Below are 15,386 nucleotides of genomic sequence, written 5' to 3' on the forward strand. Positions count from 1 at the left end.
AAAAGATCTTAGCTGTTTATAATTGTCTACTAATTAATATAGATCAAACAAGAGACTTCGTGCAAACAAAAGAAAGTAATTAAAAAAAAAAAGGCTAAAAATTTATAATTAGGTAAATAACTATATATAACCGGTTAAGGGGTAAATTAAAAAGAAAGTTTTATAAAACAATTATAGGACCAATTATGTTATATGGATCAGAATATTGAGCGACGAACAAACAGATACCCAAAAAGTAAAAGTTATCGAGATGAGAATGCTTAAATGGATGAATGGTATAACATTTAAAGATAAATTAAGGAGTGACATATTCGCGGTAAGTTAGGTGTAACTCTTATAGAAAACAAGATAAGGGGATGACGACTCATATATTATAAACACTTGCAACGTATGCCACATAATGCGCTAGTTAGGAAGAGTGAGTTAGTTATTGTGGGGACAATAAAAGAGGTAGGCGTAAATCTAAAATAATTTGAGAAAAGATGGTGAGTAAGGATTTAATATTCCTAAATTTATCAAAAGAAATGACTCATGACCGCTCAAATTAACTTGTGAAACTTAATGTTTGGTTTTGTTGTTATTGCTCATAACCGGTTATGGGGTCATTATCAATGTGATTTATCTCCGATTAGATGATATAAACTAGTACCACAAAAATGGAGAAATAAAGCTAATGAGCACTGTATGATTCAAAATAAAGATTTTATACACGAAAAATAAAATGATTATGAAGAAAACCCATTATCAATTTTTATAAAAATATATATATTAATATAATATATATTAATTAACAAATTGATGCATTAATGGTGAAAAAGCGATACAGCCATGTAGAGTGAGGGGCAGCTGGCTCATTGAGAGGACATGTGTGAAAAAAAAGTAAAGAGGAATTGAAATTTGAAAAGAAGAAATGAGTTTGTAAGAGTGAGAACCAATTGCAGTGCATCCACTGAACAAATCGCACTGTGTAATTAAGAGATGAGTATGATAGCTTGTTTTACATTTGTAAAGTCAAGGCATGTGTAGCTACATTGCCAGACAGGCAATGCAAATTTCTAAGGCTCAAAATGCCGATGCATTGCATATTTTCACATACTTTCTTCCATGCCTCTTTAGTTCTTTAAAATTTGTTTGGACCAAAAAAAAATTTATTTGAATAAAGAAAATAAAAAATTCGTTCTTCCTTCTATTTTTTTTTTTTTTTTGGTTACATTTTATACAAAATAAAAATTTATTTTAGGATAAAATGTACTGTCCTTTCATGAGATTTTAGACAAAAATAGAAAAAAAATTTAAAGTTTTAAAAGTTCTATTGACCTCCCGTAAGATTTCAAAAATATCATAGACAAAACTAAGATTTGTCAAAACACACAAACATCTCCTCAAATGACTTGTCTTTTTATAAAATATAGGAGGAAATCTGTATCTTTTTAATAAACCTGACGAGAGGTCTTTAGAATATTTGAAACTTTAAGGAAAATCCTTAAGATTTTTAAGATTTCAGGGGAGGTCCATATCTTTTTGTTAAATTTTAGTGAAAGCAGTGTCTTTTGCTCTTCATTTTAATATGACTAAAAATTAAGAAATACTAAACATTAATAATGTGTGAAATCAAAATTTTGTAATAAATTTGATTATTTTTTTTATTTTTTTTTCTGAATTTTCTCGATAACTAGACATGTGGATTTCTCGATATTTTTCTTTCATTTCCTCATTATTTTTTCGAGTTCTAAACAAAACCTTAATTAATTTTATTTTCACAAAGAAAATATATTAATGCATTTAGTTTTTATATAATATTATATATATATATATATGTATGTATATATTGAAAGAAAATTGTGTTTTAATTTAGACTTCTACATCCAACTAAGAGGAAAGGAGACCATGAGTGTGGAAACAAACAGTGAGTATGTAACGACCCCAAATTTCTATTATATTTTATTATTATTGTTTTTTTACATAATATTAATAATACTCTGATATTATAAAACGTAGTTAAAGTCAACCTGGACCCATAGGTACCTAGGATCCACTTGTTTATACATACATGCTAACTAAGCAGCGAAAATCATAAAATATTTAAACTTATACACAATACCAGAGTTTACTGTTTATATATATACACATATACATCCCAAAAAGACCATAAATCCTAGAGTCATACCAAAAAATCCATCCTAATCCTGACTCAACTACTTACCCTGCGACTGGGGTAGTACCAACGAACTCCTCTATCTCGGAGCTCGCTCCACTCGTCTGTCAGGGTTTCCTGAAATGTTTATAATGTTGGGGTGAGACACCTCTCAATAAGTTAGATATACTAATATTTGTACCGACTGAATATCATAATATACTGAAAATATAATTTATGTACTGTTTATAGTTTTTCTAAAAATAGTTGTCTATTTAGGCTTGTACTGTGAATTCATGAAATATTTTGACATATCATTATTTAAGTAAAATTTATACACATGTCACACACAAATGAGTACTATACTATAATATATTATCTAGTATGGGGAAACATGTTTTGTTGACAACAAAATATTAAATCTATTTTCAAAGTTTCCTCAGTTCAACATCAGTATTTCCAAAAATTATACTAAATCATATATATATATATATATACTTTTCTGAATCAACTACTGTATATTCAATGATAAATTTACTGAAAATACCTGACTTAATCTATTCCCTTACTTGTTTCTCGAGAAGCCTGTTGAAAAACTCTAAATCACTCCTACAATGTCCAGAACTCCAAACCCTGAAATTGCATTAACTCCAGTTCAATCAACTCAAACCCCAATATATTATCATCTAACACATTTCTTGGGTTCACATATCCCAAATAACCACATAAACCCTAAAATAACTTACTTACCCTAATTTTGGGATAGTACCCAAGAACCCTAAATCAACAATCCGCTTCAATTATCTTATAGAGAATCATCCCGGGATCATCATGATAACCTTCGATCGTTGAAACAGGGTAAAACAGAGCCAAATCAAAAGAGAGAAGGAAGGAGAGTCGAAGGTAAAAAGAGAAACTGAGAGAGGAAATGAATTTCTCGCTATAAATCTGATTCTCGACCATATATAGGCAGCTGTCCACATGACTTTGTCAATGAGACATGTGGACTCGTCGACGAACCGAAGAAGGAAGTTCATCGACAAAACCGGTGAGTTTGTTGACGAACATTTTAGGGTCTGAAATTTTTTCCCCTCTCGGTATCTCCTTATCGACGAGACATATGTACTCGTTGACGAACCTTGATCCCTTTTTTTTTTAATTCCTTTTCTTTCTTTCTCTTTTCCTTGTTTTCTCATAATTTAATTTTTAGGTCTCTACATCCTCCCTTCCTTATAAAAATTTCGTCCTTGAAATTTTCTATTCCTCTCTTGCACCAAACCTTGAAGAAAAATATTGAAATTTTATTAATTACCCTCACTTAAGGCGGAGGAAAACCGTGGTTACATTTACGGTTCTAGGATAGTACAATAACCAAACAAAATCTCCAAAAACCAACCAAAATAGAAAACTATTACATACATTTGTTTTATCTACACAAAAACCTATCTATTTACATGATTTCTTACCTGTACCATTACCTTTCTTTGGCTAATGTTGTTTCCCTCTAAAATAGATGTGGGTACTTCTATCGCATTTCCTCCTCTAACTCGCACGATGCTTCCTCAACTGCATGATTTCTCCAGAATACTTTCACTAGTGGGATTTTATTGGTACGTAGTTCTTTCTCTTTATAATCTAAGACCTGAACTGGTATTTCTTGATAAGATAGAGTCTCATCAATTTCCAGTGTTTCATAACTTATTATATGAGACGGATCTGGGATGTGTCTCTTCAACATTGACACATGAAATATATCATGGATTCTAGATTGCGCTGGGGGTAATGCTAACCTGTAGGCTACTGGGCCAACTCTTTCTAATATCTCAAATGGCTCAATAAACCTAGGGCTTGGTTTACCCTTTTTCCCGAATCTCATTACTCCTTTCATTGGCACAATTTTCAAGAGCACATTATCACCCTCATCAAATTTCAGCGCTCATTGATGGATATATGCATAACTTTTCTATTGGCTCTAAGTTGTCTTAATTCTTTCTAGAATAAGCTTAATTTTCTTATAAGCCCGCTGTACCATCTCTGACCCCCAATATTTGATTCTCTCCAATTTCATCCCAATATAATGGAGATCGACATCTCCGACCATACAATGCCTCGTATAGGGCCATCCCAATATTAGCCTAGTAACTATTGTTGTAAGCAAACTCCACCAATGGCAGGTACTGAATCCAGCTTCCTCCAAAATCTAGCACACGGGCACGCAGCATATCTTCCAATATCTGAATAGTCCTTTCTGCCTGTCCATCGATCTGAGGATGAAAGGTTGTGCTAAAAGCTAACTGGGACCTCAAAGCTCTCTGTAAACTTTTCCAGAATTGTGACGTGAAATGTGGATCCCGATCACAAACGATGGACACAGGCACTCCTGCAGTCTGACCATTTCCTGTACACATGGCTCTGTCAATCTACCCATGGAGTAATTATCTCGAATGGGAAGAAAATGGGTAGTTTTCGTCAATCTATCAACAACCACCCAAATGACATCCTGTCCATGCAACGCAGGTGGTAGCCTTGATACAAAATCCATAGAAATATGTTCTCACTTCCATTCAGGAATGTGAAGTGGTTGCAAAGGCCTCGCCAGTTTCTAATGCTCAATCTTCACCTGCTAGCATGTCAAATACTGCCCTACATAGTCTGCAATCTCTCTTTTCATATTACTCCTCCAAAAGGATAATATCAAATTCCTGTACATTTTTGTACTCCCTAGATGTATTGTATACGGGGAACGGTGCGCCTCTTCCATAATGGTTCTTTTAATTTCAGTATTTGTAGGCACACAGAGTCTAGTACGGAATATTAAGACTCTGTCATCTGAAATACAGAACTCCGTGCCCTCACCACTCTGCACCTTATCCATAATCTTCATTAACTCCACATATTTCACCTGAGCAGCTTTAATTCTATCCAGCAATGTGGGTTGTATCACCAGATTGGCGATAAACGCCTAATGATTACCCTCTATAAGCTCTACCTCAAGTCTTTCCAAATCCATTTTGATATGACGTTCAATTATTATCGTTGATACGGACACGCTCTTTGATTTACGACTCAACGCATCAACTACCATATCAACTTTCCCTAGGTGGTAACTGATGGTGCAATTATAGTCTTTAATTAGCTTAAGTCATCTCCTTTGTCTCATATTCAACTCCTTCTATGTGAAGAAGTACTTTAAACTTTTATGATCAGAAAATATTTCACATCTCCCTCCATATAGATAATGCCTTCAAATTTTTAGTGCATAAACCACCGCTGCTAACTCCAAAACATAGGTTGGGTAATTCTTTTCATATTCTTTCAACTATCTAGAGGCATACGCAACAACTTTTCTCTTTGCATCATAATACATCTGAGCCCCTTCAGAGGCGCATCGCTGTAGATTACATATCCATCCTCTCTTGATGAAATAGTCAATATTGAAGCAATGACGAGTCGCTGCTTCAATTCGTTGAAGCTCTACTCACAATTATCATTCCATTCAAACCTAGAATTCTTCCTAGTTAGTCGTGTCAAAGGCTTTGAAATCCTAGAGAATCCCTCTACGAATCGATGGTAATATCCCGCCAGTCCCAAGAAACTTCTGACCTCCTGGACGTTTCTCAACCTTGCCCAATTCACCATTGCCTCTATCTTGTTGGGATCTATTGAAATTCCATCCCCGGATATAACATGCCCATGGAATGCAACTTTATCTAACCAAAATTCATACTTCTTAAATTTGGAATACAACTTCCTTTCTCTGAGCATCTAAAGTACCAGCCTTAAGTGCGTCTCGTGCTCCTTAAAACTCCTCAAATAGATCAATATATCATCAATGAAAACCACTACGAACTGGTTCAAGTACTGATGGAAAACTCTATTCATCATATCCATAAATACAGTAAAAGCATTCATCAGTTCGAATGGCATGACCAAAAACTCATAGTGGCCATACCGAGTTCGGAATGCTGTCTTGGAGATATCCTCTGCTTTGACCTTCACTTGATGGTATCCAGATCATAAATCAATGTTTGAATAGACATGTGTTCCCTAGAGCTGATCAAATAAATCATTAATACAGGGAAGATGATACTTGTTCTTAACTGTTACTTTATTGATTTCTCTGTAGTCTATACACATTCTCGTTGTCCAGTCTTTCTTCTTCACAAACAGATCTGGCGCTCGCCAAAGAGATACATTGGGTCTAATAAAACCTTTATCTAACAATTCTTGCAATTGATCTTTTAACTCTTTTAACTCTACTAGAGCCATTCTATAGGGACCTTTGGAAATTGATGTCGTCCATGAAAATAAATCAATAGCAAATTCAATCTCACGGTCAGGAGGCAATCTAGGTAGCTCCTTTGGAAAAACATGTGAAAATTCCTTCACCATTGGAATATTGGTAGGCTTCAATTCTTTCTCTATCACTTCCTTTACGCAGGCTATATACCCCTGACATCCATCCAAGTGTAGCCTCCTTACTTGAATAGCTGACACTAACTGTGGTGAGGAACACGCGCGTGACCCCACAAATCTGAACTCCTTCTCTCCAAGAGGTCTGAATATCACCTCTTTCTGATGATAGTTGATGCTAGCATAATTCGCAGCTAAACAATCCATTCCCAAAATCATATCAATTCCATGCATGTCTAACACTACTACGTTAACTGATAATACTCTTCCTTGAACATCTACGGGGTAGGCTCTGAGCACCCCTTGACACCTCACTACTGAGCCTGTCGATGTAGCTACTAACAACTTGGTGTTTAACATCTGAGTTTCTACCCTACTTAACTTGACATATCCCACAGACACAAACAAGTGTGTGGCTCCTGCATCAAATAAAATAATAGCTTTAATTGAAAGCATATTAAATGTACCTATCACCACATCACTAGCTGCCTCAGCATTACCTAGTGTCAGTGTGTAGACCCGCACTTGCGCGGTATTTCTCTGTTGTCCGCCTCGGGGCACCTAGGTATTTCCTTGAAATCGTCTAGAAGCGGGAGCATTACTCCGCTATACATGACAGTCTCGTTCCAAATGCCCCGGTCTACCACACTAATAGTAGACATTTCTTCCCACTCGACACTCTCCCAAGTGTCTCTTACCACAACTAGGACAACTGGGATGAGTCTGCTCACCTTGCATCTCACGGCTCCCCGTCTCCAACCTTTATCCCCCATGGTATCCACCTCTCCTCCACGGGCCTCGGCTAGAACCCGCCTAAGATCTGGGAGGTGTGGGTCTCTTCCTATGACCTTGTACCTCAGCACTGCTTTGCTTGCTCGCCTCTGCCACGGCAAATCCATCCACTAGCTTAATGAAATCCTACACCTTTAAAACTGCCACATGTTCATAGATTTCTTGCCTCAGACCCCTCTCAAATTTTCTTGCCTTCTTTGCTTCATCAGGAACGATATACGGGGCAAAGCGGGACATGTCAATAAATATTGTTGCATACTGCTGGACTGTCCAACTACCCTGAGTTAGGTTCAAAAATTCCTCCACTTTTGCTTCTCTAGTGGTGGTAGGAAAATATCGATCGAAGAATATTTCTTTAAATCTACTCCAGGTCATGGCCACAGGTATCGGTCTATGTTTGTCCAAGAGTCTCACAGCAGACCACCAACACTCAGCCTCCCCTGCCAATCTGAATGTAGCATATAATACTCTCTCCTCATCAGTGCAGCATAGTACAGTCTGTATCTTTTCCATTTCCTATATCCAGTTCTTTGCCGCAATCGGGTTTGTACTCCCTGAAAAAGCCAAAGGCTTCATTTTGGTGTATTGTTCTATAATACAACCCTGGCCTGCTGATGGGCCTCCCTACTCCCTAGAGTTCTGTGCAATTTCAACTATAACCTACTGAGCTACACTGCCTAGAATTGCATCTGAATCACCGCTGACTATACTAAAGGGCCCTGCACCATCATTGCCACTGACGTGACCAATGCTACCCCCAGGGTCCATCCATGAAAAGAAAATAATCATAATCTGAGGACCCTATCTTCATAACATAACTATGATATTTATCTAACTAAAATCTCATGTCATCAATTAACCTGACGTCCTTATTTTCAATTTAAGATTCATTCTTGCAATTTAGAAATACAACTCGACAATAGTTTACTATGACTTTCCTGAAATCGTCACCCTATAAAAAACACATAAACCACTACGGAAATCCTATTTCCACACTGCATAACAAAATCCTAAATTCTCATCTTAACTTCTCAACATTGACTCACTAAATTCCTGATCTACCCATTCTTTATCTTCTTCAAAATCTATTCCTATACTCTGCTATTGTTTCTACTGTACACTAAAGTCTACAAAACCTAGCAACTTAAGCTCTGATACCACAATTGTAACGACCCCAAATTTATGTTATATATTACATAATATTAATAATACTCTGATACCATAAAACATAGTCAAACTCAACTCGGACCCAAAGGTACTTGGGATCCACCTATTTATACATACATGCCAACTAAGCAGCAGAAATCATAAAATAGTTAAACTTATACACAATATCAGAGTTTACTATTTCTATATATATACATATACATCCCAAAAAGACCATAAATCCTAGAGAGTTATACCCAAAATTCAATCCTGATCCTGACTCAACTACTTACCGTGCAACTGGGGTAGTACCAATGAACTCCTCTATCTCGGAGCTCGCTCCACTCGCCTGTCGAGGTTTCCTGAAATTTTTGTAATGTTGGGGTGAGACACCTCTCAGTATGGGAGATAAACTAATATCAGTATGTAGCAACATAAGTATTATCGTATTATAAACATATACCGCAAGTAATACAACTATAATATTTTAAGTCGTAACTAATAACTCATGGAAATCTGTGCTTTTAAACATAAGCATACTATATCATAATAAATTTTTGTAACATGTAAATCATCTGTTATATTTGTATATCACTAAGATTTTCCCCTGGATGGATAACTGTATAGCATGGATTAACCCTGCATGATTTGGGTTGTGCGGCCCATAGGCTGGACTTAACTCTGACCGGCCTACTAGACTAAGTCAAACATGACATAACTATGCACAATTGTCCACCCGACCTGGTCCGCCAATTCTACTCTCTGCAACACTTCTCGAGTCAGCACACAGTGGGTATCCTACTCTCCGCAACACTTCGGGCTAATCGGCCTCCGACCCAACACTTTCTAAATAGTTTGGTTGCACTATCGGCTATTACCAACCTGGTCCACCCATCCTACTCTTCGCAACACTTCTCGGATCGGCACATTGGCTAGTTAGTTACGGTACCATGCTCATAACATACTTAGTCCATTAGGGATTCTGATATCATATAGTACAGTGAAACATATCTCATTTCATGTTTCTACATAAAATCTATCATATCATAATTTCTAAATAACTATTATATAAATCAATTCACGGCATCTAGGCCGACTGAATAATTACGGCATCTACGCTAGCTGAATTTTATAATATACTAAAAATATTATTTCTTTACTGTTTATAATTTTTCTAAAAACTATTGCCCATTTAGGCTTGTACTATGAATTCATGAAATATTTTGACATATCATTATTTACAACAAAATTTATACTCATGGCACACACAAGTGAGTACTACTCTTTAATGTATTATCTAGTATAGGAAAACATGTTTTGCTGACAACATAATATTAAATCTGTTTTTAAAGTTTCCTCAGTTCAACATCAATATTCCCAAAAACTATGTTATATATATATATACTTTTCTAAATCAAATAATGTATATTCAATGATAAATTTACTGAAAATATTTGACTTAATCCATCCGCTTACTAGTTTCCTGAGAAACCTATTGAAAAACCCTAAATCACGCCTACAGCGTCCAGAACTCGAAACCCTGAAATAGCATTAACCCCGGTTCAATCAACTCAAACCCCAATATATTACCATCTAACACGTTTCCTAGGTTTACATATCCCAAATAACCACATAAATCCTAAATAACTTACTTACCTTGATTTTGGGATGGTGACCAAGAACCCAAAATCAACAATCCACTCTGATTATCATGGTAACCTCCGATCGTTGAAATGGGGTAAAAAAGAGCCAGATTTGAAGAGAGAAAGAGGGAGAGCCGAAGGTAGAGAGAGAAAATGAGAGGAGAAATGAATTTCTAGCCAGAAATATGATTCTCGGTCATATATAGGCAGTTGTCCATGTGGCTTCGTCAACGAGACACGTGGACTCGTTGACGAACCAAAGAAGGAAGTTCATCAATGAAACGGTGAGTTTGTCGACGAACATTTTAGGGTCTGAAATTTTTTCCCCTCTCGGCATCTCTTAGTTGACAAGACACGTATACTCGTTGACGAACCAAATAAGGGCGTTCATCGACGAAACCAGTGGGATCGTCGACGAACCCTGATTCCCCTTTTTTTTTAAAAATCATTTTCTTTCATTCTTTTCCTTGTTTTCTCATAATGTAATTTCCGGGTCTTTATAGAGCACCTAATGAGTAATCCAATTATTATCATTGTCTCTCTTAATTCTTTCTTTCTTTCTTCCATCCTTTCATTTTTCTTTGGCTTGCACGAAAATTTTTTATCTAAAAGGGTTTTTTATTTATTTATTGATTTTAAAACTAATCAATGCTAAAATATTTGTTTAAAATAAATAAAAAGTCTTATAATTAAAAGTATAATTTATTTTTTGTTATATTTTCTCTCTATGTATAACTCAAAATCTCTTTCAATCCCTTGTTTGCCCTTAACATTGAGTCGCATCCTAATGAGCAGGTCCTCCCCCCCCCCCCCCTCCCTCTTTAATTACAAGGATCATCACATAGAAAACATACTTTCACTAATTTACAAATGAATCATGTTGGTATAAATGACATATATGAGTATTGCTTATAAATAAATAAACCCTATCTCATATATAGTATATATGAGTTCTATTCATAATTGGCATATATGTCACGCTAATAAAATAACATGTGATTCTCACTAATAAAATGATTGATGAACTCTCTGCACGTAATCAACATATATGTTGCCTTTTATATAATTAAGTAACAGACGAGTTTGACTCGTAATTGACAAATAGCTTCTCGTAATCTAAACACAAATTAACATGAAAAAATTAAATAGTCTCAAACTTGAAAGTATCTTCGAAGGGTTGAGAGTTAGGGGCATGCAATTGATGAAAAACAAAATAACACCACAACCTTGTGAAAGAAGATTTTGATACATTAGCTCAAAGACAATTAATTAAGAAATGACAATAAATGTCTTGTAACTCTTGAGAAAAGGAAAAATAAATGAGTATAACCTCTCTAACTTCCTTTAAATTGAAGGTGCCTAATCAATTCAGATTAATATTTAGGGATAGATTTTGCCTCTCTCCTTCGACATTCAAACAAGTTGAAATGATTGAATTTTTTTTATTGGGATTCCTATTACTTTCATTGGATTATTTGTAACTGCACGCGGTGATCAGTTGGACTTTTGATTAATTATCTTTTTTGTTTTATTGACTTCCTTATTTCTTTAGTCCGCTCGAGGTGAAAGTCGGATTATTAAGTTAATGAAGTTACTTCACACCAAATTAAAGGTCTCCTACTACTATAAAATTAGACTCTAAGAGAAGGTGCCTAAGACATACCATAAATACTTTTTTAATTGCGGCCATATTTTATTTTATTTATTTGATTTATGATCTAAGCATCAGAGAGATTCCTGAAATATACAAGCTAGGTTCTCCAAAAAAAAATTTTTCCTTTCCTTTCAAGAAATCAAGATTGCGATGTAGTCGAACAAATGCTAATGGGAACAGTTATATATTAATTTTCTTCCTCAATTTTCCTAGTAATCAAATACGAAGAAGTTCACTTGTATTTTAATTCTATTTCTTAACATTTTTCAAGTTTTAATGGGTCCTAAAAATTCACCTAAATTAAGGATTTTGCTTGAAAGAAGTAGAGGGAAATAACAAATTCATTTTCAACATATATTCTCTCCACAACACGTATTATTAAATTATTTTTAAAAAATATGATTAAAATAAAATTAAAAATCAAATATCCACAATTTGAAAAAAAAAACAATTTTTTATAATTTGCTATATTTTTTATTTTTACTTTCACGTTACATAATAATCAAACTTAAGAAATAAAATTCCTTTTTTTTTTTTTAATGTTTTGAAGGCTAGGAGAAAAAAGTAACATCAAAGAGTAATTTTATATTATAATTTATCTAAATCTACGCAAATATAAAATCAAATCCCAAAATCAACGCTTCCAAACATTACATAAAGTAAATCAATTCTCAATTACCATACACATACACACACATCATATAAATACTGTCGTGAAATAAATGCTATATAAATATATTGCGTCAAATTATTAATAATCAAACCAAAATTGATAATAAATAATATAAAAAATAAATTTGTAACTATCTATTGAGATAGTGTTCGGGAAAGTGCTAAAAATTTTGATTCTTTACTCCGTCTGTAACTCATCAAATATTGGGAAAATGAAAAAATATTAAAAAATTCACATTTTCATATTTGGTTATTGAGGAAAGCGAATATATATATATATATAAATCAAATTTATAAATAAAATTTTGATTTTACACGTCATTAAAATTTAGTTTTTCTTAATTTTTAAACGCATTAAAACAAACTTTTATTTTTGAAAATATTTAATAGAGAAGGAAAATGTAAGGAAAAATGAGTTTACCCATTTTTTGGTTTTTTTTTTCTTTTCCCGAGTTAAATATTTGATCCAAACAGGCTCTCATGGTATCTTAAAAAAAAAATTCAAAATCAATAAATATTGAAATTTGTAATTTTTATGTCACAAGTATTCAATTTTATGAAAAGTAAAATTGAATACTTGCCCAGGCCCATCAGTTCTGTTTTAGGCTTTTATAAAAGCCTGCTGGCAGACCTAATAACTAATTCATGGGCCTAACCCTTCCTTGGACTTAGGTAGGCCACTTGTGGACCAAGACATGGGCCTCATCTGTGAGGCCGTGACCCTCCAAGGCTTGTAAGAGGTATATAGAGCATCTGTTGTGATGGCTTAGACTATATTAGGTTAAGCTTAGTATAATAAAGGTATGGAAGAGGAAGGCTCTTATCAATTTACATAGTATAAGATTAGTTAATCAAGCTTCGGTATGGACATTTTATGCCATGCAATTCATAACTAAACTTAAAATAATATGCGTGTGTAGAGAGCGGACTATTCCTTTCCCTCTTTCTCGAGTTTTTTACTTGATAGAAAACCACAATAGCATTATGATGAAAAAATGAAACTCTCATTATGTTTATATACCGTCTATGACAAATCTTAGACTATTTTCTTCTCTCTTTCTCGATTTTTTTACTTGGTAGAAAACCACAATAGCATTAGGATGTAAATATGAAACTCTCTTTGTGTTTATATACCGTTTGTGATAAATCTTACTCTTTGTTGGTTCTGCCTGTCCAAATAAGCACATACTAGCCTAATTTCATTAGTTAAAGGTATGAATATATTGAATATGAAATATGACGATCGCATGTCATCATACTCATTTATTTCAAAATCTTGAAAGGTCTAAAATTCAAGTTAGCATGTCTGTCACGAAGTAAGATATATCAATCTATAAAATTCTAATGGCTAAGTAATAAAAAGGATTATATGTACTACCCTTTGCATTGTTTTATTTTCATTACGGATATTTTAATATATTTAACAACTAGCGTGTATTTTATAAAAATAATTATAATCAAAACATGAGATAGGATAGTTATTATAGTTGGTCCAATTCAGTCCCGCAATTGGTTTAATTTTTTTGGGAAAAAAAAAAAACCTATATGTTTTATTGCACTAATTAGGGCCTTAATGCATGTAATGTTCTTTCTCTATTTATGAGTTTCTATTTATTTATTTTATTTATGAAGACTTGCTATTAGGGGATGTCAACATGTTTTTTAGTATTGAAAAATAGTTATCTTTATTAGTTGATGATGGGTACTATTTTTATTTTTATTTTCATTTTTAATTTGTTCTATTTTGTTTTTTATAGAGCCATTCCAATGGGCAAGAGTACTATTAGGAAAGTGTATAAGTAGGGCATGCCAATCGATTTCATTTTTAAGCATCCTCTTCAACATCAAACTCACGATTATGCAATTGAAATGGCGCTTCTTCTAAGTTACGTTGGCTTTGAGGCAATATCATCCTTTTTTCAACTCTAAAAGTTAGCTCATGAGGTGAGACTTTCTTTCACACTTAATAATTGACCACTAAGCCCCTTCCACAATCGATGTGGGACAACTCCTGTAACAACCCCAACACGTCACATGGGCTTGGGGTGCTACTTTAATGACGTCTAGGTACCTGATATCTTATTCATCAAACATAATACACATATACGCAGCGAAAATAAAATACAAAATTCTCAAATTACATTACCAGAGTTCTAACTATCATTATACAACCCATAAAATTCCACAAAAATATACTATCTGTCCATACACAATACCTATATTTATATGACTATGAGGATATATTTGCTAGTGTATTTTTGCAGATGAAATGTTATTTTGAAAAGTAAAGCATGTTATAACTAAACTCATATGACCACACACTGTAAATAATTTATTCCTTCGTACTGAGATGTGTCACACCCAAATTATCTAAATTTTTTTAAGGGAACAAGGATAGTGTAACTACCCGAAGAATAATGGTATTTAAATAATAAAAAGGGAAAGAAATGAAAATAGTAACAGAAAGAGGCAGTTGATGACATTGCACTTTGGGGATAATAACCGAAAATTTTTCCTTGGTCCTCGTCGATGAATACAGAGGATTCATCGATGAGGGTATAGCAGGACCTCATCGACGAGGACGAGCTTCATCGACGAGAAGATACCGAGAGAGGATTATTGGAAAGTCTGAAATTCGTCGACAAGGAGTTAGGTTCTTTAACGAACTTTCTACAGGACTTGTTGATGAGGTGACGTGGCTCATCGGCGAATTCCACAGTATAAATAGCACAAAACCTCGGTTAAACACAGAATTTTAGCGCTGCTCTCTCTCCTCTCTCTCTCCTACGGCCCCTCTTCTATCTATCTTCGATTTCGGTCCTATCAGTCACCGGATCGACGATCTGAGGCCACCACGATGCTCCTGGTGAAATTCTCTTCAAGTCTACTAGGGCGGATCGTTGGTGGGATTGAGTCGAATTTCTCCCCATAA

Source organism: Malania oleifera, chromosome 2 (genome assembly GCF_029873635.1).
Source record: "Malania oleifera isolate guangnan ecotype guangnan chromosome 2, ASM2987363v1, whole genome shotgun sequence".
NCBI classification, from domain to species: domain Eukaryota; kingdom Viridiplantae; phylum Streptophyta; class Magnoliopsida; order Santalales; family Ximeniaceae; genus Malania; species Malania oleifera.